Below are 20,443 nucleotides of genomic sequence, written 5' to 3' on the forward strand. Positions count from 1 at the left end.
AGCTCGCGCTACAATGCCTGTCTCGATGGTAAAATCAAGCCAGTGAGGGTGAACTACCGCTTTAACGAAAGCAGCAGCAACCACTAATTACTGGATGATCTTCAGGTCCCCTCGTGTGTTCCTGAGTTCTGTTCCTGTTATTTGGATTTCCTGTTACCGACCCAGCTTGCCTTTGACCCATCTTGTCTCCACTCCTGTCTTTGACCCTTGGCTCGCTCCTGTGACCCCGCTCCTGCCTGGTAATCCATGTACGACCTCTGGCTTGCTCTTCGGACTTTGCTGCTTCCTCACTACTAGTGTATGACCTCAACTGACTCCTGACTCTGCTTCCTACTTTACTCCTGGCTGATATCCCGTGCATGATTCCTGGCCTGGCTCCCGACTCTGCTCCTGGCTCTCCATGCTGCCAAGTCTCACCTGGTACTCCTGAAGGACTTCTGCCCAGCAGTGCATCCCACTCATCAGCCACCATCCAGTGATCATTGCCTCATCACCTCAGCCTATTACAGCTGGCAACCCTAGCTTCTCTGAGCATAGCACTCAGGGGCGCCCACCTTCAGGGGCGCTCTACACTTGGCCACACGGGAAGCCCTCTCGGCACTTCGGCCTCTGACCGGGTACATGACACAATTCCCCATCTTTGTTATTAGGGGGAGAGATTGTGCCCCAGTGATAGGCGTCAGTGAGGAGGAGGTGGGGGGAATTGTGATCAATTGTTGGTGTCAATGGAACTATACCCCATTGTTGCTTACAGTGGAAGGAATAGTGCCTTGTTGGTGTCAGTGGCAAGAAAAAGGCCAGATAAAGGCAAACAAAGGGTCACATTTAGCCCTGGGGCAGCAGTTTGGAGACCACTGCCATAGAATAATAATAAAAAAAACTCCCAAAAAGCAATACCGAAAAAAAAAAAAAAAACACATACCCAATGCCAGTCATAAACATGAATTAAAAAACTTGGCCAAGTCATTGGTTAAAATCAAAGAAACACCAAATGTCCTTGGAGATTTATATACAGTAAAACCTTGGATTGCGAGCCTAATTTGTTTCAGAAATATGCTTGTAATCCAAAGCACTTGTATATCAAAGCAAATTTCCCAAAAAGAAATAATGGAAACTCAAATGATTCGTTCCACAACCATTTATTCCTAGGTCCTTCAGTCTATAGTCCACATAAAAAAAAGATTATAGCAATGTGATAAGTTGTAGAACTATAAAATGTCCATCCACAAATGGAAGCCTCCACAAGGGGATTAGAAGCAAAATCCAGCAGGAGCTCCAGAGTATAAAAGAGAAGAGAGGCGCCTCTAAGTGTAGCAATAAGTTGCTAAATGTTGTACCTTCATTAAATGTAACCATATTGCTACACTACATTCTAGTAAGCGCCCTGATGAAAACTGCTGTGACCCGGATTCAAACCGGGGTTACTGCAGCCACAGCGGCTGGTGATTAACCACTTCAGCCCCGGACCATTTTGCTGGTCAATGACCGGGCCACTTTTTGCGATTTGGCACTGCGTCGCTTTAACTGACAATTGCGCGGTCGTGCGACGTGGCTCCCAAACAAAACTGGCATCCTTTTTTTCCCACAAATAGAGCTTTCTTTTGGTGGTATTTGATCACCTCTGCGGTTTTTATTTTTTGCGCTATAAACAAAAATAGAGCGACAATTTTGAAAAAAAAAAAAAAAAGAATATTTTTTACTTTTTGCTGTAATAAATATCCCCCAAAAACACATTCTTCATATATATATATATATATTTTTTCCCTCAGTTTAGGCCGATACGTATTCTTCTACATATTTTCCGTAAAATATATAAGCGTTTATTGATTGGTTTGCGCAAAAGTTATAGCGTCTACAAAATAGGGGATAGTTTTACGGCATTTTTATTAATATTTTTTTTTTTACTAGTAATGGCGGCGATCTGCGATTTTTATCGGTACTGCGACCTTATGGCGGACACTTTTGACACATTTTTGGGACCATTGGCATTTTTATAGCGATCAGTGCTATACAAATGCATGGATTACCATAAAAATGTCACTGGCAGGGAAGGGGTTAACACTAGGGGCCGAGGAAGGGGTTAATTATGTTCCCTAGGTGTGTTCTAGCTGAAGGGGGAGACCGACTAGGTGAAATGACAGAATGCGATCAGTCATTTCTCCCCCTGACAGGACCGAGAGATGTGTGTTAACACACACACACACAGCTCCCGGTCCTCGCTCTGTAACGAGCGATCGCGGGTGCCCGGTGGTGATCGCGCCCGCGTGTCGGCACCAGGAGCGAGCAGGGGGCGCGTACGCCCCTAGTGGCTGAAATGCCAAATCACGTTATATTATGTGATTTCGCGCAGCCGAGCCGACCTGCCGCCGACCTGCGGCGGCTGGTCGGCTAGTGGCTAATAAAAAAAAAATATTTAAATAAATATGAGAATATATATATATATATATATATATATATATATATATATATATATATATATATATATATATATATATATATATATATATATAAATACACACACCTTTGACGTTTGGAGCATCTCGCAACACATATAGGTATTGGAATTTCCTTTCAAATTTGGTTGTTAGTGAACGTAAGGAATGCGTATTCAGACGAAGTTACGAATTAGCCGAAATAACGAATGCCGCGTCTAAAGTAATGGAACAGAACAAATAAAGTTTTTATTATTATTTATTAGTTTGTTACGTTCACTAACGATAATAAAAACTTTATTTGTTTTGTTCACCAACAGCCAAATTAATAAGGAAATCCAAATACCTATAAATTTTATAGTTATTAGTCTTTCTTTCAAATTTTCTTTCTGGTTTTCGAATTGCGTTAAGAACGAATGACCCGGAAAAAAGCCAAAAAAAAAAGAAGAATGAATGAAACGAAAAACAAACACATTTTTCGTCAGTACACATGTCTACTAGGCTTCTCCTTATGCTAGCCATATATACACACATATATATATATATATATATATATATATATATATATACACACACACATACACACACACACACACACACACACATACATACATACATACATACATATATATAAAGTAAAGGAAGAACGCCGTAAAAATACTGCCGTGACCCGGATTCGAACCGGGGTTGCTGCGGCCACAACACAGAGTACTAACCACTATACGATCACGGCTGGTGGTTTCTAGGTGCTTCTGATTGTTTATGGGTTTGAGTAAAGAACCTTTGATGTTTAGAGCATTTCCCAACACTGCACGTTGTAAAAATTGAGTCGACATGGCATGCTCTATTTAAATCGCTCGCCGACTGTATACAGTACCGTATATATACTGCGGCAAAACGAGTCCCCTGTGCAGGACCTGTACGTGATCCTGCACTTCCAGGTCTGACTGGACACAGCAGGAACCAATCAGCAGTGATGTCCGCCAGGATCCGCCAATCGTTCGGGAGACCGGCAGAGCTGCGGTCTGCCTATGTAAGCAAGGCAGATCGCTGTTCTGTGATGAAGGCTGTGATCCTGCGTTTCTGCTAGGCAGGAACACAGATCTCTGCCTTCCCACAGTACAAGCATCCCCCCCCAGGGCCAATCCTAGGGTCACAGGCGCCTGGGTGTAGAAATATTTCTGGCGCCCCCACATGGGTGTCATCATTTTACTAACTCCTCCCCTTTACAAATATTTCTATGGCAATGACTCAACCGCAGAAATGCTCCCCCACAAAGTCTTCATTACCCTGGGATCCCTACATGATCTCTTAACAATAAACAAAATACAGGAAGAGAAGCAGAGTACTTTATTGGGACCTGGAGGGGGGCCTCTGTGATGGACACAGAGAGGGCTTCTGTTAGAGCAGGGGTGCCCAACCTTTTAAAGAGCAAGGGTCACTTAAGCGACTTGGTAACCGGTTGCGGGTCACTATGAGCGGAGCGGGTGGATGGCAGCCCACTCGGCTCTATAGAGCCCTCTCTACTCTCAGCACACCAAACTCGCAGGTAATAGAAGTCTATGGCTCAGTGCAGGTAACCCCCAGGTGCACTTCTCTGCACCTGTGGATCCGTTTGAAAGCAGCTCAGTAACCACTGCAGAACAGATATGCCCATATATACACTGTGATTTTAGTAATAAACTTACCTTTAATAACAGTATTCTATTTTATTCCATCCCAGAGCAGGAGGACGTCACGGGCCACATCAGAGGGCTCCATGGGCCACATGTGGCCACTGGTTGGGCACCCCTGTGTTAGAGAGTCTGTTAGATGTTCAGTGCCCCCACCTCTGCAGGCGGCTGGGTGCAATGCACCCTGTGCACCCTGCCTAGGATCGGCCCTGATCCCCCCCGCCCACACAGTTAGTAATCACTCCCTAGGCACACATTTAACCCTTTGATCGCCCCTGATGTTAACCCCTTCCTTGCAGGTGCATATTTTTAGTACTGATCACTGTACTAGTGTAACTGGTCCCCAAAAAGTGTCACTTGGGGGGGGGGTGGGGTTTATTTACGAAAGGTAAATCCACTTTGCACTACAAGTACACTTGGAAGTAAAAAACAGTAGTAGTTTTAGCTTGCACGTGATAGGATAACAAAAATCAGCAGAGCTTCTCCTCAGATGTACAGCGACTGCGCTACCAAGTGTACTTGTAGTGCAAAGCGGATTTGCCTTTCGTAAATAACCCCCTTTGTGTCCGATTTTTCCGACACAAAGTCGCAGTCCCGCTAGAAGTCGCTGATTGCCGCCATTACTAGCAAAAAATGTAATTATAAATCTATCATATAGTTTGCAGACACTATAACTTTTGCACAAACCAATCGATAAACACTTATTGGGATTTTTTTTTTTTTTACCAAAAGCCATGTAGCAGAATACATGCAGATTCCGACGTAAAGGGGAGAAACTCTGGTGATTATCATCATATGATTAGAAATACTGTTTAACCACTTGCTTACTGGGCACTTAAACCCCCCTCCCGCCCAGACCAATTTTCAGCGCTAACGCACTTGGATGACAATTGCGCGGTCATACAACACTGTACCCAAATTAAATTTGTATAAATTTTTTCACACAAACAGAGCTTTCTTTTGGTGGTATTTAATCACTGCTTGGGGTTTTTATTTTTTGCTAAAGAAACAAAAAAATGGGAAATTTTGAAAAAAAAAAAAAGTAACTTACTGTATTTTCCGGCGTATAAGACGACCTTTTGCATGTAAAATAATGCCCCAAAAGTCGGGGGTCGTCTTATACGCCGGGTACCTGTCTGTCAGATGGCGGCCATCCATGATTCAAAAGCCGCGCCTCCTCCTCCAGGCTGTTCCGTGATAGGCGGAACACTCATTTTCCCAACAGAGCCTCTGTTAAGTGTTCCTGCCTATCACGGAACAGCCTGGAGGAGGAGGCGCGGCTTTTGAATCATGGATGGCCGCCGTCTGACAGACAGGTACACGGCGTATAAGACGACCCCCGACTTTTGGGGCATTATTTTACATGCAAAAGGTCGTCTTTTACCCCGGTCCTGGGCCTCGGACGAGAGGACATCCGTGATAGGCGGAACACTGAACAGAGGCTCTGCTGAGAAAATGAGTGTTCCGCCTATCACGGAAAATCCTGAGGAGGAGGCGCGGCTTTTGAATCATGGATGCCCGCCGTCTGACATTCTGTGCAAACAGGAGAAGGTAGGGAGATCGTCGAGGCAGGGAATGGAATGGCACAGTGAGGCATGTTACTAATGGCACAGTGAGGCATGTTACTAATGGCACAGTGAGGTAGGCAATGGCACCGTGAGCAGTGGCGGCTGGTGAAGTTTTAGGATGGGGGGGCGCAAGCCCCCGCCCCTCCACATTTGGTCCCTCCCACTTTTCGTAAGCCACACCTCTTATAGAATCCACCCACTCCGTCCCCTGTATTCCACTTGCTTCCACCCATAGTGTCAGGAGTATACATTTTAGCATCACAGGACAGAGTATATAGCCCCAGCATCACAAATCATGGTATATAGCGCAGCCTTACAGATCGGTGCAAACAAACTAAAAAATTACACTGTTAGTAATGAAGGACTCTAAAATGGACATTAGATTATCAGAGACTGCGGACATACTGCACGAGATTACCAAAGACTGCGGACATACTGCACAAGATTACCAGAGACTGCGGACATACTGCACAAGATTACCAGAGACTGCGGACATACTGCACAAGATTACCAGAGACTGCGGACATACTGCACTAGATTACCAGAGACTGCGGACATACTGCACAAAATTACCAGAGACTGCGGACATACTGCACAATATTACCAGAGACTGCGGACATACTGCACAAAATTACCAGAGACTGCGGACATACTGCACAATATTACCAGAGACTGCGGACATACTGCACGATATTACCAGAGACTGCAGACATACTGCATGATATTACCAGAGACTGCAGACATACTGCATGATATTACCAGAGACTGCAGACATACTGCATGATATTACCAGAGACTGCAGACATACTGCATGATATTACCAGAGACTGCGGACATACTGCACAATATTACCAGAGACTGCAGACATACTGCACGATATTACCAGAGACTGCGGACATACTGCATGATATTACCAGAGACTGCGGACATACTGCATGATATTACCAGAGACTGCAGACATACTGCATGATATTACCAGAGACTGCGGACATACTGCATGATATTACCAGAGACTGCAGACATACTGCATGATATTACCAGAGACTGCGGACATACTGCACGATATTACCAGAGACTGCGGACATACTGCACAATATTACCAGAGACTGCGGACATACTGCATGATATTACCAGAGACTGCGGACATACTGCACAATATTACCATACTGGGGACATACTGACTGCATGAGATTAACAGAGGCTGCGGAAATAACTGCACTGGGGGGGGGGGGGAATAAGGGTGCTATTTTCATCAGACATTAAAAAAATAAAAATAACGAAAGTGTTAATGCATCCCCCCCCACTTATTAACAGTTTTTTATTTCATGTTTGCCAAAAATAGCAGCATGGAAACCAAATGTCGTCCGTCCGTCCCCCTGCTTATTAAAAAAAAGATTCTAAGGTTCGGCGGAACTAGCTGGGACACTTGCATTGGTCCCAGCTAGAGCAATACCTACATTTTAGCTTTAGGGCTCAGTCAAACCATACATGCATATTTTTTAATGTTCAGCTACAAACAGCCCCATAATAAGTGGGGGGATGCATTATGGGGCTGTTTGTAGCTGAACATTAAAAACAAATGCATGTATGGTTTGACTGAGCCCTAAAGCTAAAATGTAGGTATTGCTCTAGCTGGGACCAATGCAAGTGTCCCAGCTAGTTCCGCTGAACCTTAGAAAAAAAAAAGTTAATAAGCAGGGGGGGGTGACATTTGGTTTCCATGCTCTAGACATTAATCAAAGAACTGTAATAAGCAGGGGGGGGGGGGGAATGGGGTTGACTAATCCGGCTGCTATTTCCGTGATCTGGAAAAAATTCAATGATTCAATGGGGGATGCCGGCCGTTAACATTGGAGTCTATGGGAAAACACAGTCTGCCTTGGAGGCCATATCTCCTCGTCCTTACATGCTATTGACCCAGGGACCGGCTCTGTCGGGACCGAAGACATTGGGCTACAGGTCAGTCAAGAAAGCTAATCGGTACCGCTTAGGGTTCGGGAGATACAGATGTGCAAAGTTGGGTGAAAGTCGGGTGTTTGAAAATAGTCCCACAATATCGGGGGGGTGGGGGGGGGGGGGGTGCCGCGGACGCTATTTCCGACGATACCACAGAACAACTGAATGAGCGGATGGGTGGATGGTGGATGCCGGGCGCAGAGCCGAACAGGGGGAAACTGCTTCTGAGAAGCTTTGCCTACCTCCATGCTTGGCTCACGGAGGTGCGTCCCTTTGGGCTAGAGAGTGCTGACGTCACTTCCTGACGTCGGCACAGGCACAGTAATATACTGGGTGCCGTGCACCCGCACGGCCAAAGTGCACGTCCATTGCATCGGAAGCTGTGGCGCTATGGGCATAGCCACAAAGGCATTTTTTTGCTGCCAATGTAGCCCCACGTCTGCAATCTCGTGATTGCACAGACGTGGCACTACTCACACTGCACTGTGCCGGCGCCCAGCGCCTGGACACAGTGCACGTAAGGACATTTTTTCGTTTTTTTTTTTAATTTAAAGGGACATGTTTAAATGGGGCCCAGGCGCCCCAATGGACAGGCCGCCACTGACCGTGAGGCTTGTAATGTAATGGCACCGTGAGATCTGAAAAAAGCCAGTTTCTGTCAGCGGTTGTTCCTGTCAGCGGTTGTTCTGGCTACCCCTCAGCTTCCAGACAGACTAGTATGAAGGGGGTCATCTTATACGGCGAGTATATCCCAAAACCAACATTTTAGCTGGAAAATTAGGGGGGGGGTCGTCTTATACGCCGGCAATAGTTTGTTAAAAAATTTAGCAAACAGGAAATTTTCTCCTTCATTAAAGTGTGCTGATGAGGCTGCACTGGTGGGCACAGATAAGGCGGTGTGGGCACAGTCCGTCGGATTTCCAAATACTGTATTTAAGCATATAAGCTCCGTTTTGTGTTGAAAATAACTGTGAAATCTAAAACTCTGGTGGGTGTAACAAGATGTCCGCTTGCCCCATTCTCACATTACTGTGCAATGGTGTGGGGTGTAGCAAGATGGCACAGCACTATATGAAGCAGCTTCTGTATGTATACCATCAAATGGAACAATTCCCATTGTATAAGTTAGCTCCATATGCTAGCCATACATAAAGTAATGGAAGAAGGCTGATAAAAGATGCCGTGACCCGGATTCGAACCGGGGTTGCTGCGGCCACAACACAGAGTACTAACCACTATACGATCACGGCTGGTGGGACAAAGGCGTTTGATTGTTTATAGGGTTCAGTCAAGAACCTTTGACATTTGAAGCATCTCGGAACAATACAAATTGCAAAAACTGAGTCAACCGGACAAGTTCTAATTAAATTTAAAAACCCTGAACTTTACACCTCAATATACCCCACAATTGGCCCAAGGTGTCTATAAATATTTGAAGATTAGAGGAGTCTCTCGTAGACACGTGCAGAACGAAAAAATGTGTTTCATTTGGATTTGTTAATTTAGTTAAATTCGTCAAATTCATTTTTAGAATTAGTCAAGTTATTCGTTTTTTTTTTAATTCGTTGAATTTTACCCAATTTGACTGAATTTGGAAAATTTGAATCGGCCTTCGGATTCAATTTTATTTATTTTTTCGATACAAATGCGGCTTCTGAATTTTTCACATCTAAGAATTGCAATAGGTTTACATTTCATATTTCTTTTCAAATTCAAATCGAATTTTGTTATTTTGGAGGATTTGTTTACATTCATTACTATTGCGATTCGGAACGCGGATACATCCGACTTTCCAAAAAACAAAAAACAAAAAGTGTCCAAATTTTGATTCGGAACGGAAATGAATTACACCTCTAGTCTTTGGTACAATGACATCTATAACCCAAAAAAAAGATAAAAAACAAAAGATAACATAAAAACCTAATGACGACTCAAGAACTCACACTCTAGTCTAGACCAGGGGGTCTTTAATACCTTGTTTCCACTGAACGGAACGGTTCGGGTCAGTAAATTTGTAACGGTTTAGAATGGACCGGTCTATTCTCATGAGCGTTTCCACTGCAAATCAGACCGTCAGGCACCATATAGGATTTAGAAAAAATGCCTAGCGCGTCCACCAATCAGTGGAATGTATTGCATCTCCGCCCTAATGGAATCGTTCCATTTTCTATGGCCCCACATCTGAAGCAGGACCCAGAATAGTCCGGTACGGTTCGGTTTTATGGCACGCTTTCATAATGGAAACACCCAAAATAGCGTACCGAACCGATCCGCTCAGTGGAAACTAGGCATAAACCTTTTATACAAGGGGCCAATTTACCGTAACTTAGACTGTGGCCAGCGGGGGTAAATTATTTGTCAGGGAACAATCCTCAGAAGAACTGGCATAGCTGGTAAAGCCCAGCGGAACGGCAGATTGATGAACAGAAATTTTCCGAATGCTAATGCACATACGGTAAAGAAGATATATTCGCCAGTGCGCATGCGCGTACTCCAAAGCGCACACAATGCGCGACAGACTTTGGCACCCAGTGGCCTATCTAAAGCCAGCAGCAGCAACCACTAATTGCTGGATGATCTTCAGGTCCCCTCGTGTGTTCCTGAGTTCTGTTCCTGATGTTATTTGGATTTCCTGTTACCGACCTGGCTTGCCTTTGACCCATCTTGTCTCCACTCCTGTCTTTGACCCTTGGCTTGCTCCTGTGACCCCGTTCCTGCCTGCTAATCCGTGTAAGACCTCTGGCTTGCTCTTCTGACTTTGCCGCTTCCTGACTACTAGTGTATGACCCCGGCCGACTCCTGACTCTGCTTGCTACTTTACTCCTGGCTGATATCCCATGAATGATTCTAGGGCCGTAACAACTAATCGATTATGAAATTAATCGATTACCATTTTCAAAATCGATTAATCGGCCAGTAACATAATGGGGTTAAAAAAAAAAAAAACTAAAATTGGCCCTTTATAGTACAAAAAAGCAAATCGCTACTGTAAATATTACTTTCACTGTCCAACAGTAAAAAATTAACCTCTTACAGTAGCGATTATTTGCTCTTTTTGTACTAATTTTAGTTTTTTTAACCCCCATTATGTTACTAAACATCTCAGGCCTGGGTCACACCCCTGTTTATTCATTTACACGGTTTCCTATGGGACACGTTCACATCCATGATTTTTTTCAGCTGCTGCGTATTTGGAAAGGGAAGGACTTTTGTTTTGTTTTTTAACACAAAATGGTGCCATTTTGTTTTTTTTGGTTCAATATACTTCAATGGAGAAGCTGCAGAAAAGCATGTAATGTGTTTTTGCGGCAATTTGTGTTTTTTAATCTGCCCAACAACAAATTGGCCAAAAAAAAATTCAAATCACTGCAAAATTACTTTTCTTTTACGTTATTACCGATTAATCGAAACAATAATCGGCCAACTAATCGATTATGAAAATAATCGTTAGTTGCAGCCCTACATGATTCCTGGACTGGCTCCTGATACTCTCTGCTGCCAAGTCTCACCTTGTACTCCTGAAGGACCTCTGCCCAGCAGTGCATCCTGCTCATCAGCCACCACTCAGTGGTCATTGCCTCATCACCTCAGCCTATCACAGCTGGCCACCCTTGCTTTTCTGAGCATAGCACTCACTGTTACCACCTTCAGGGGCGCCCTCTACAATTGGCCGCAAGGGAAGCCCTCTCGGCACCTCGGCCTCTGACCAGGTACATGACTCAATTCCCCATCTTTGTTATTAGGGGTAGGGATGAGCTCTGGCGTATTCGAACAGTCCACGTGCAGAGCCCCCGCCAGGAAGTCTGCACGGTGCTGCGCTAACCGCAGGCAGGGAGACATTTCCCGATCTCTGCACCGAAGCATCGGGACACTGTCTCCCTGCCTGTGATTAGCGTAGGGCCGTGCAGACTTCCTGGCGGGCTCTGCACGTGAAGTGTGCGAACACGCCAGAGCTCATCCCCAATTAGGGGGAGAGATTGTGCCCCATGATAGGTGTCAGTGGGGGGGTGGGGGTAATTGTGATTAATTGTTGGTGTCAGTGGAAGGAAAAGTGCCTCGTTGTTGGTGTCAGTGGAAGGAATAATGCTTCAAAGGCCAGATAAAGGCAAACAAAGGGTTGCATATGGCCCTGGGGCAGCAGCTTGGAGACCACTGCCATAGAATATAAAAGTAAACTCCTATAAAACAATACCGGGAAAAAAAAAAAAAAAAAAACATACCCAATGCCAGTCTTAAAGATGAATTCAAAAACTTGGCCAAGTGATTCGTTAAAAATCAAAGAAACACCAAATGTCCTCAGAGATTTATATACATTAAAACCTTGGATTGTGAGCACAATTCGTTCCAGAAACATGCTTGTAATCCAAAAGCACTTGTATATCAAAGCAAATTTCCCCATAAGAAATAATGGAAACTCAAATGATTCGTTCCACAACCATTTATTCATAGGTCCTTCAGTCTATAGTCCATATAAAAAGATTATAGCAATCTGACCAGGTTGTGTAACCATAACATGTCCATCCACAAATGGAAGCCTCCACAAGGGGATTAGAAGCAAAATCCAGCAGGAGCTCCAGAGTATAAAAAAAAGAAGAGAGGCGCCTCTAAGTGTAGCAATATGTTGTACCTTCCTTAAATGTAACCATATTGCTACACTTAGGGGCGCCTCTCTTCTCTTTTATACTCAGTTGTGACATGACGCTACTCTTATATCAAGACATTGCTTGTATATCAAGTCAAAATGTATTTAAAGTGTATGTAAAGCCACTCTCATCCTTTCTAAACTCCTGCCATAGTGCTGATCTATAAGGATATAGACGCCTCCTGCATGTATCCTTACCTGTCAAATGCCTCCCCTCTGTCTGTTCTAAGAACTGAAAAACTGCAGATTCTGTGGGTGGGTCTGTTGTCTGGAGCTCTGTGGGTGGAGTCGTGATGTCAGTAGACTCCCCGCCGTCCTCTACACTCCCCTTACACTAAATTCTGCTATGATCACTAACACCCAGTCAAATTCCAGAAAAGTAACCACATGACTTCAGAAAAGGGAGTGGGGGTGGGAATTAAAAAATAATGCCCGTCTCCAGGCTAGTGCATGAGATATGTAAATAACCTGTCACTCACAACAAGTGGGCGGGACAAACCAAGGTTTTGCTCTGCAAGTCCGTTTTATTTCACTGAACAATAAAAGAGGATTGCTCAGAGCTGGATTAACTCTGTGTGGCAAGACTGGACACAGATTATAGGAAATCTTATACTCTACATAGAGACGGCAAAGACATTTTTTTTATTTTTTCCAGGTTTACATCCACTTTAAAAAATGTAGCTTGTCTTGCAAAACGCTCTCAAACCAAGGTTTTACTGTATATCACTTGTATCAATGTGTAAACAATTAATGAATGCGCAATGCGATAGGTTTATCTTCCAGTTGACGCAGCACTATGTGAATCAAGCAGCTTCTCTATGGATACCATCAAAAAAGAGGAATAATTCCCAAGTTATATGACAGCTTCTCTTTATTCTAGTAAGAGCCCTGATAAAAACTGCTGTGATCCAGATTCAAACTGGGGTTCCTGCAGCCACAGCAGCTGATGGCTAATAAAAATAAAAAAAATGCACTGTTTCTCCTAATGTTCTGAAGTTTTCTTTTTGCATTGTCTCCTCTAAGACTCGGGGGTTACCCTGTGTCTAATAAAATTGTTATTTGAAAAAAAAAAAGAAATGACAACTAAACAAAATGTGGTATGTACTGTATATGCTTAGCACATGTAATAGAGAGTGTTGTACATTTGTGTTAAACAATGTAATTGGATAATGCGTTCATAAACTTTTACACCTTTAAAGTTAAAAAAAAAATAAAAAAAAATATGATAGATATATATATATATATATATATATATATTATATAAAATAAAACGTTGAAGTTTGGAGCATCTCGCAACACAAGTTATAAAAATGAATGGGACATGGCATGTTTCATCCGAACAATCCAACTGGAATGGGTTAGTATCCTGTCAAATATGACAGCTTTAGGCTTTAGACATGTGCAATTAGTTTCGTTTCCAATTTGTTTAACGAATTTCGACAAATTGGTCAATTCGGAAACATCCGAATTAACGAAAACCCGTTGAACAAATTCGAAAATCCAAAACAATAACTCTTGTATTACTAACTATAAAATTATAGGTATTGGAATTTCCTTTCAAATTTGGTTGTTCGTGAACGTAAAAAATTCGGATTCAGCCGAAGTTTACGAATTATCCGAAATAACGAATGCCGCATCTAAAATAATGGAACAGAACAAATAACGTTTTTATTATTTAATTAATATTAGTTTGTTACGTTCACTAACGATAATAAAAACTTTATTTGTTATGTTCACCAACAGCCACATTTAAAAGGCAATCCAAATACCTATAATATAATAGTTATTAGTTAGTCTTTTAAATTTTCTTTCTTGTTTTCGAATTTTGATCAGAACGAATGAAACGAAAATGAAGAAATTTTTTCGGCAGTACACATGTCTACTAGGCTTCTTCTTATGCTAGATATACCGTATTTATCGCGGTATAACGCGCTCCCGCGTATACCGCGCACCCCTAAAGTGGCCCCCAGTCCTGTGGAGAAAAAAAAGAAGGTTTTTTGTACTTACAGTTTTGGTGTCTTGCGCGGCGGCCTCGTCGGGTCCAGCGTCCTTATGCGGCTTCGGGTGTCCTCTTCGGCGGGTCGGGCGTCCTTCAGCGGCGTCCTCCCCGCTCATTTTCCGCACTGAGTTTGAATACTGCGCCGACATATACCGAGCGCAGTACACTCGTGTATCGTCGGGCAGGCTCAGCAACTGTCGCGCTGACGTCCTGTACGCTCAGGACGTCAGTGCAAGAGGCGCCGAGACTGCCCGAAGATACACGAGTGTACTGCGCTCGGTATATGCCGGCGCAGTATTCAAATTCGAGGCGGGAAAGCGGGTATCGGCGTATATCGCGCACCCACGATTTTGCCCTGATTTTCAGGGCAAAATAGTGCGCTATATAATATATATATATATTAGAGCTGCATGATTAATCGTCAAGAATCGTTATCTTTTTCCCATTGCGATCTTGACACAGGGTTTCACAGTCTTTGACATGAAAATTATTTTCTCTCTGCACTTTGGTATACAAAGAATTTCCTCTCTGCTCTCAGCCAAAAGTCAAAGTCTGGGAAATCTGCGAAGTTTTGAAAACATTCTTTATCAGTGGAATGTTAAGTCTAAACATTGTATCACATTGACTTGTACATCAAAGGAATTGACTTCTGTATGTAAATTAAAAACATTTAACCACTTAAAAACCAAACCTTTTTCTGACAGCTCTTTTCAAGTTAAAATCATTTTTTTTTTTGCTAGAAAATTACTTAGAACATTATATATATATATATATATATATATATATATATATATATATATATATATATATATATATATATATATATATAATCCAAATTATTATTTTTTTGCTTAGAATAAAGATCACGATTCTCACGGCGTAAAATCTTTTACATTTATACAAAAATTGCATATATATATATAAACATTTTAGTAGAGACCCTAGAGAATAAAATGGCGGTAATATTTTATGTTGCACTTTATTTGCGAAGCAGTCTTTTTTGTATAAATGTAAAAGATTTTACGCCGTGAGAATCGTGATCTTTATTCTAAGCAAAAAAAATCGTGATTCTCAATTTGCCCAGAATCGTGCAGCTCTAATTTTATATATATATATATATATATATATATATATATATATATGTATTATATTTATATTAGTTACGCTGTAAAAATACTGCCGTGACCCGGATTCGAACCGGGGTTGCTGCGGCCACAACACAGAGTACTAACCACTATACGATCACGGCTGGTGGTTTCTAGGTGCTTCCGATTGTTTATGGGTTTGAGTAAAAGAAATAAATGAAAAATAAGGAGATGAGCGCAAAAAATTGGTAAATTAAGCTAAACTAATTAGAGAGTGATCAATACCGTCTAAATATATAATAAAATATAAAGTGTACTGAAACACTGATAAAGTGCTAAATACGTAATCAAGAATCAAAAATACTGACAGCAAGTCAAAGAATAAATAAAATAAAAAACACAAAATCAAAAGTGAATGCAGTGACAGTCAGCAAAATAAATGTGCTGAATAAGCAATAGTGCCCAATAAGTGCTGGTGAGCACAGTGTTAATGAAGTGCTAATGCAACAATAAAGTTCAAATTCCTAATGAATAGGAATGATGCTTATGGGATCCACTGGGATATGTGCATGAAACAGTTCATAGAAATAAAGGGCCAGATTCACATAGATTTGCCCTGGCGCAGCGTATCAAAGATACGCTACGCCGCCGTATCTTACCTGGCGCATTTTCGAATCCAGGAAGATTTTGCGCCGTAAGTTACGGCGGCGTAGTGTATTTCTCGCCACGCCAATTTCAAATTGGGTGGGTAGGGGGCGCGATTCATTTAAATAAAGCACGTCCCCGCGCCGATCGAACTGCCAATTCTCCGTTTTGGAATTTCCCGTCGTGCTTTTGCGCGAAATGACGTTGGACCGACGTCATTTTTTGAACTTCGACGTGAGTTACGTCCTTTCCTATTCACGGACGACTTACGCCCAAAAAAAATAAAAAAAATTAAAATTCGACGCGGGAACGACGGCCATACTTTCACATGGCAAGTCTATCTATACGCCACATAATAGCAGCTTTAACTATACGCCGGGAAAAGCCGACTAGCGACGACGTAAGAGAATGCGACGGCCGCACGTACCTTCGTGGATCGATGGAAAAAGCTAATTAGCATACCCAACGCGGAAAACGATGCAAACTCCACCCAGTGGGCGCCAAAGTATTGCACCTACGATCCGAAGGCGTACGAAGCCGTACGCCTGTCGGATCGAAGCCAGAAGCCGTCGTATCTTGGTTTGAGGATTCAAACTAAAGATACGACGCGGCGTACTTCTTCTGTGAATCCGGCCCAAAGTTCATAAGCCAATCTAGTTCATATGTTCAAATGATTTAATTCATATGCTCAAATAATTCCTATAATAGAAGATCTTCCTCCTTCCTGATACTGGGCTCACAGAACGCTTACCTTTGCCCAACAGGGCAGTAGCTCAGAGTGGTGTAACGTTGCCCTCACTCAAACAGCGTGTCAGCTTGTAAGGAGATGTATTGGGAACCAAACTGGTCTTCACAAAAATGGTTACCTCCAAACGAGTCCCAAGTATCCACAGGTCCAGACCAGGAAAGAAAATAGGGAATCCAGATCTTGAAGTACGTTTGCCCAAAAATTAGGGCTGTTACTGATAAAAAAAATTCTGTTCGATTAATCGTTTTTGTTTTTTAAATCGATCGACTAATTTCAATTAATTATAACGCACATACAGATCCAACTACTTTTAGCTGATCTCCTTGCAGGCCGATTCCCAGTGCAGCTACCAACAAATGGAAAAATGGATAGCAGGATACAAAAAACACACAAAGGCAGCGCTCGATGGGAATAACATTAAAACTTTTATAGTCTTCAAGTTGGTAACAAAATAAATATCGCACTGGAGATAAAAATCGATGTAGCTACATAAACTGTAAAAATGGTAGGAGTAATACCAAACGGTACTAAAAGCAGTCATAAAAACATGTAGCTAAGTATGATACTGGTATAAAAATGTGTACAACGATACCACTGGTGAATCCAGATGAGGAGAGGTTAACATCAGTCCGTCGGCATGTAGATGTCCCATGAAGGGAACTATCACAACTCCCAGTGGATGGCTGTAGAATCCCAGGTTGATAGAGGGAAGTGGTAGAGGGAAGTGGTAGAAGGAAGTGTAACAGCCCTTGCGTGCGGCAGATAGTAAGGTCCCGCCGGCATGCAGATATGAAGGCACAGCAAAGGAGCCCTTCAGATGGACACGGCAAGCCCCGTCGGTGTCCGTGATGTTACTGGATCTCTGAGGGAACTCCCTGAAGGCCCAGAAGCCGGCAGGGAGGTGAGTACTAATCAAAAGAATTGTAATTGATCAAAAAGATTTTGATCGATCCAAAAAATTAAAGATTAATGGATTAATTAAAAGTTAATTTGCACAGCCCTAATATATGTATATATATATATATATTTTTTTTTATATATATATATATATATATATATATATATATATATTATATTTATATTAGTTACGCTGTAAAAATACTGCCGTGACCCGGATTCGAACCGGGGTTGCTGCGGCCACAACACAGAGTACTAACCACTATACGATCACGGCTGGTGGTTTCTAGGTGCTTCTGATTGTTTATGGGTTTGAGTAAAAGAAATAAATGAAAAAAAGGTGATGAGCGCAAAAAATTGGTAAATTAAGCTAAACTAATTAGAGAGTGATCAATACCGTCTAAATATATAATAAAATATAAAGTGCTAAATACGTAATCAAGAATCAAAAATACTGACAGCAAGTCAAAGAATAAATAAAATAAAAAACACAAAATCAATAGTGAATGCAGTGACAGTCAGCAAAATAAATGTGCTGAATAAGCAATAGTGCCCAATAAGTGCTGGCGAGCACAGTGTTAATGAAGTGCTAATGCAACAATAAAGTTCAAATTCCTAATGAATAGGAATGATGCTTATGGGATCCACTGGGATATGTGCATGAAACAGTTCATAGAGATAAAGTTCATAAGCCAATGTAGTTCATATGTTCAAATGATTTAATTCATATGCTCAAATAATTCCTATAATAGAAGATCTTCCTCCTTCCTGATACTGGGCTCACAGAGCGCTTACCTTAGCCCAACAGGGCAGTAGCTCAGAGTGGTGTAAAGTTGTCCTCTCCAGAACAGTGTGTCAGCTTGTAAGGAGATGTATTGGGAACCAAACTGGTCTTCACAAAAATGGTTACCGTATTTTCCGGCGTATAAGACGACCCCCTAATTTTCCAGGAAAAATGTTGGTTTTGGGATATACTCACTGTATAAGACTACCCCCTTCTTACTAGTCTATCTGGAAGCTGAGGGGGAGCCAGAACCACTGACAGAAACAGGCTTTTTCAAATCTCACTGTGCCATTACATTACATGCCTCACTGTGCCATTACATTACATGCCTCACTGTGCCATTACATTACATGCCTCACTGTGCCATTACATTACATGCCTCACTGTGCCATTACATTACATGCCTCACTGTGCCATTACATTACATGCCTCACTGTGCCATTACATTACATGCCTCACTGTGCCATTACATTACATGCCTCACTGTGCCATTACATTACATGCCTCACTGTGCCATTACATCACTTGCCCCCTCACTGTGCCATTACATCACTTGCCCCCTCACTGTGCCATTACATCACTTGCCCCCTCACTGTGCCATTACATCACTTGCCCCCTCTCTCTGCCTGAGCTTGCCCCCCAGTGCCATAACTCACTTTTTTTTCAGGCGGTGCGGTGACAGTCTCTGTGGTGCGCGTCAATGATTTAAAAGACGCACCTTCTCCTCAGACTGTCCTGTGTTAGGCGGAACACAAATCTTCCCAGCAGCGCCTCTGTTCTGTGTTCCGCCTATCAGGGACGTCTTCTCATCTCGTCCGAGGATGAGAAGGCATCTGTGATAGGAGGAACACAGAACAGAGGCGCTGCTGGGAAGATTTGTGTTCCACCTATCACAGAACACGCTGAGAAGAAGGAGCGTCTTTTAAATCATTGACGCTGGCAGCACGGAGACCCTCCCCGCACCGCCTATTCAGGAACAAAGTGAGTGATGGCAGAGACCGTACCCGGCGTATAAGACGACCCCCGACTTTGGATGCATTTTTTGGCATCCAGAAAGTCGTCTTATACGCCGGAAAATACGGTACCTCCAAACGAGTCCCAAGTATCCACAGGTCCAGACCAGGAAAAAAAAATAGGGAATCCAGATCGTGAAGTACGTTTGCCAAAAAATACTGCCGTGACCCGGATTCGAACCGGGGTTGCTGCGGCCACAACACAGAGTACTAACCACTATACGATCACGGCTGGTGGTTTCTAGGTGCTTCTGATTGTTTATGGGTTTGGGTAAAAGAACCTTTGATGTTTAGAGCATTTCCCAACACTGCAAGTTGTAAAAATTGAGTCGACATGGCATGCGCTATTTAATCGCTTGCCGACTGTATACAGTATATATACACTGCGGCAAAGCGACTCCCCTGTGCAGGACCTGTACGTGATCCTGCACTTCTGGGTCTGACTGGACACAGCAGGAACCAAATCAGCAGTGATCCGCCAATCGTTCGGGAGACCGGCAGAACTGCGGTCTGCCTATGTAAGAAAGACAAACTGCGTTTGAAAAAAAAAAAAAAAGAAGAACACTGTGCAAGTACCATGTGACAAAAAATAAAAATAAATCACAAAACCCACCAATTTATTCTCTAGGGCACAAATGTCAAACTGGCGTCCCTCCAACTATTTCGGAACTACAAATGCCATGAGGCATTGCAAGCCCGGAAGTTTTTTTTTTTCTTTTAAAAAGGCCATGAATCCATCCCCTATTTTGTAGACGCTATAACTTTTTCACAAACCAATCAAATGCTTATTGCGATTTTTTTTTAACAAAAATATGTAGAACAATACGTATCGGCCTAAACTGAGAAAGAAATTTGTTTTTTTTATACATATTTTTTGGGGGATATTTATTATTGCAAAAAAAATAAAAAATATTTTTTTTCAAAATTGTCGCTCTTTATAGCGCAAAAAAAAAAAAACGCAGAGGTAATCAAATACCACCAAAAGAAAGCTCTATTTGTGG

General features: G+C 42.5%; 5 non-coding genes across 5 annotated transcripts; all 5 read right to left on the reverse strand.

The window, feature by feature from the left end:
- Positions 1–3,093: 3,093 nt before the first annotated feature.
- Positions 3,094–3,165, reverse strand: TRNAH-GUG. The gene has a single exon. It is a non-coding gene; the product is annotated as a tRNA-His (tRNA).
- A 5,642-nt stretch (positions 3,166–8,807) lies between these two features.
- Positions 8,808–8,879, reverse strand: TRNAH-GUG. Its single transcript has one exon. It is a non-coding gene; the product is annotated as a tRNA-His (tRNA).
- Positions 8,880–15,447: 6,568 nt separating this feature from the next.
- Positions 15,448–15,519, reverse strand: TRNAH-GUG. The gene has a single exon. It is a non-coding gene; the product is annotated as a tRNA-His (tRNA).
- Positions 15,520–17,850: 2,331 nt separating this feature from the next.
- Positions 17,851–17,922, reverse strand: TRNAH-GUG. The gene has a single exon. It is a non-coding gene; the product is annotated as a tRNA-His (tRNA).
- A 1,680-nt stretch (positions 17,923–19,602) lies between these two features.
- Positions 19,603–19,674, reverse strand: TRNAH-GUG. The gene has a single exon. It is a non-coding gene; the product is annotated as a tRNA-His (tRNA).
- Positions 19,675–20,443: the final 769 nt, after the last annotated feature.

The sequence above is a fragment of the Rana temporaria genome, chromosome 9 (assembly GCF_905171775.1).
Source record: "Rana temporaria chromosome 9, aRanTem1.1, whole genome shotgun sequence".
In the NCBI taxonomy this organism is placed as follows: domain Eukaryota; kingdom Metazoa; phylum Chordata; class Amphibia; order Anura; family Ranidae; genus Rana; species Rana temporaria.